We start from the raw sequence: 3,304 nt of genomic DNA, 5'->3' as shown, positions 1-3,304 counted from the left end.
TTCAGCAAAGTCTCGGGATATAAAATTAATGTACAAAATCACAAACCTTCCTAAACACCAATAATAGACAAGCAGAGAGCCAAATCATGAGTGAACTCACATTCATAATTGCTACAAACAGAATAAAATACCTAGGAATACAATTTACAAGGGATGTGAAGGATCTCCTCAAGGAGGACCACAAACCACTGCTCAAGGAAATAAGAGAAGACACAAACAAATGGAAAAACATTTCATGCTCATAGATAGGAAAAATCAGTATCATGAAAATGGCCATACTGCCCAAAGTAACTTATAGATTCAATGCTATATCCATCAAGCTACCATTGATTTTCTTTGTAGAATTAGAAAAAAAAGACTTGCAATTTCATATGGAACCAAAAAAGAGCCTGTATAGCCAAGACGATCCTAAGCAAAAAGAACAAAGCTGGAGGCATCATGCTACCTGACTACAAACTATACTACGATGCTACCAAAACAGCATGGTACTGGTACCAAAACAGATATATAGATCAATGGAACAGAACAGAAACCTCAGAAATAACACCACACATCTGCAGCCATCTGATCTTTGACAAAGCTGACAAAAACAAGCACTGGGGAAAGTATTCCCTATTACCTATAAATGGTGCTGGGAAAACTGGCTAGCCACATGCAGAAAACAGAAACTGGACCCCTTCCTTACACCTTATATAAAAATTAACTAAAGATGGATTAAAGACTTAAATGTAAAACCATAAAAACCCTAGAAGAAAACTTAGGCAATACCGCTCAGGACATAGGCATGAGCAAAAACTTCGTGACTAAAACTCCAAAAGCAATGGCAACAAAAGCCAAAATTGACAAATGGGATCTAATCAAACTAAAGAGCTTCTGCACAGCAAAAGAAACTATCAAAGTGAACAGGCAACCTACAGAATGGGAGAAAATTTTTGCAACCTATCGGTCTGACAAAGGTCCAATATCCAGAATTTACAAGAAACTTAAACACATTTACAAGAAAAAACAACTTCATTAAAAAGTGGGCAAAGGATATGAACAGACACTTCTCAACAGAAATGCAAATCAAAACCGCAATGAGATACCATCTCATGCCAGTTAAAATGGCAATTTTTAAAAAAGTTACTAACTTCTGAATGAAAGAAAAGACAAAACGCGGCCCCTTAAAAGACACAACAGCCAACATACAAAACACAAAAATCGCTACCACTATTTTTAAAACTTGAGATCATTCAGTCTCCGCAGAGACTGCCAAAAATTGCCAACGCCGACTATATTTCAAGTCGTCATGGCGGGGTATTGGGAAAAGTTTTCAATTAGCAATAATCGCGCCTCGGCTAAACCTCATTGGCTACGATACTGCCACTGCGCAAAGCTGAAGTTGTGCTCCTCGCCCTACTTCCCCGCGGATGATAACTCCCATTTCATTGAGGGTGAGTGCCCGCCAGCACGTCCGTAGGCAGTACGTCTGCCCACGCCACCAGCTGTATTTAAGGCCCATCTACACGTGGGCTTTAAATGCATGTGGGGTTTCTTGTTGTTGAACATCTCCGGTCAAAGATTCAGATTTTGGAAACGGTAAAAACATTCGCTTGGGACGCTAAGGGATCTTATGCAAATCAAACTGACGTCACAGGTTGACTGGGTTGAGACTCGAATTTTGAGCGAGGAGAGTGAGCGGTGGGAAAGTGAACGGCAGGGCGCAGAGGGACGACCAGCTGTGCTCCACGTTGCAGAAACAGCAGGCGGGAGAGCTTAGGTAGAGATCACCCCAACTTCGACTTACAAAACGCAAAGCGCTTTTCTGGTAACTGATGGGGCAACTAGGCAGTATGTTGGTTGCTACGCTTTCTATCTCATAAACTGAAAAGAACCTGTTTGTTAATACTGGAATACTCAGTCTCCGTAGAGAAAAGACAGTGCCAACTATATTCCAAGTCGTTGCCACAGGGTATTGGGAAGAGTTTTCAATTAGCAATAATCGCGTCTCGGATAAACCTCATTGGCTATGATACTGCCACTGCACAAAGCTAGAAAGGCGATTATTAAAAAGTCAGGAAATAACAGATGCTGGTGAGGCTGTGGAGAAATAGGAACGCTTTTATGCTGTTGGTGGGAGTGCAAATTAGTTCAACCATTGTGGAAGACAGTGTGGTGATTCCTCAAGGATCTAGAACCAGAAATACCATTTGACCCAGCAATCCCATTACTGGGTATATACCCCAAAGATTATAAATCATTCTACCATAAAGACATATGTACACATATGTTTATTGCAGCACTATTTACAATAGCAAAGACTTGGAACCAACCCAAATGCCCATCAATGATAGACTGGATAAAGAAAGTCTGGCACATATCCACCATGTAATACTATGCACCCATAAAAAAGAATGAGTTCATGTCCTTTGCAGGGACATGATGAAGCTGAAAGACATTCTCAGCAAACTAACACAGGAACAGAAAACCAAACACCACATGTTCTTTCTCATAAGTGAGAGTTGAACAATGAGAACATATGGACACAGGGAGGGGAACATCACACACTGGGGCCTGTCGTAGGGTGGGAGGCAAGGGAAGAGACAGCATTTGGACAAATACCTAATGCATGTGGGCTTTAAAACCTAGATGATGAGGGCCAGGAGTGATGGCTCACTCCTGTAATCCCAGCACTTTGGGAGGCCAAGGCGGGCGGATCACAGTCAGGAGTTCGACACCATCCTGGCCAACATGGTGAAACCCCGTCTCTACTAAAAATACACAAATTAGCCAGGCATGGTGGCGCGTGCCTGTAGTACCCGCTGCTTGGAAGGCTGAGGCAGGATAATCACTCAAACCCAGGAGGTGGAGGTTGCAATGAGCCGAGATAGCCCCATTACATAAGACTCCATCTCAAAAAAAAAAACAAAAAACAAAAAACAAACAAAAAAAAACCTAGATGACGGATTGATAGGTGCAGCAAACCACCATGGCACATATACAACTATGTAACAAAACTGTGTGTTCTGCACATGTATCCCAGAACTTAAAGGAAACAAAAAAAAATTTTTTTTGAGACGGAGTCTCGCTCTGTCACCTAGGATGGAGTGCGGTGGCGCAATCTCCACTCACTGCAACCTCTGCCTCCAGGGTTCAAGCAATTTTCCTGCCTCAGCCTCCTGAGTAGCTGGGATTACAGGTGCATACCACCATGCCTGACTAATTTTTGTATTTTTAGTAGAGATGGGATTTCACCATGTTGGTCAGGCTGGTCTCGAACTCTTGACCTCATGATCCACCTGCCTCAGCCTCCCAAAGTGCTGGG

At 42.4% G+C, this 3,304-nt stretch overlaps 1 long non-coding RNA gene, 1 other non-coding gene and 1 pseudogene across 2 annotated transcripts; all 3 read right to left on the bottom strand.

Annotated features, from left to right (window-relative positions):
• Window positions 1-1,236: 1,236 nt before the first annotated feature.
• LOC116544818 lies at window positions 1,237-1,377 on the bottom strand. The gene has a single exon (XR_004266049.1). It is a non-coding gene; the product is annotated as a U4 spliceosomal RNA (small nuclear RNA).
• A 523-nt stretch (window positions 1,378-1,900) lies between these two features.
• Window positions 1,901-2,032, bottom strand: LOC116544819 (annotated as a pseudogene).
• Window positions 2,033-2,487: 455 nt separating this feature from the next.
• Window positions 2,488-2,976, bottom strand: LOC116544799. The gene is made up of 2 exons (XR_004266039.1): window positions 2,935-2,976; window positions 2,488-2,624 (listed from the first exon to the last, which is right to left on the bottom strand). It is a non-coding gene; the product is annotated as an uncharacterized LOC116544799 (long non-coding RNA).
• Window positions 2,977-3,304: the final 328 nt, after the last annotated feature.

The sequence above is a fragment of the Sapajus apella genome, unplaced genomic scaffold (assembly GCF_009761245.1).
Source record: "Sapajus apella isolate SASKATOON/1434 unplaced genomic scaffold, GSC_monkey_1.0 scaffold231, whole genome shotgun sequence".
Taxonomy (NCBI): domain Eukaryota; kingdom Metazoa; phylum Chordata; class Mammalia; order Primates; family Cebidae; genus Sapajus; species Sapajus apella.
Note: the sequence above shows the minus strand (reverse complement) of the source record. Positions and strands in the feature narration are given on the sequence as shown.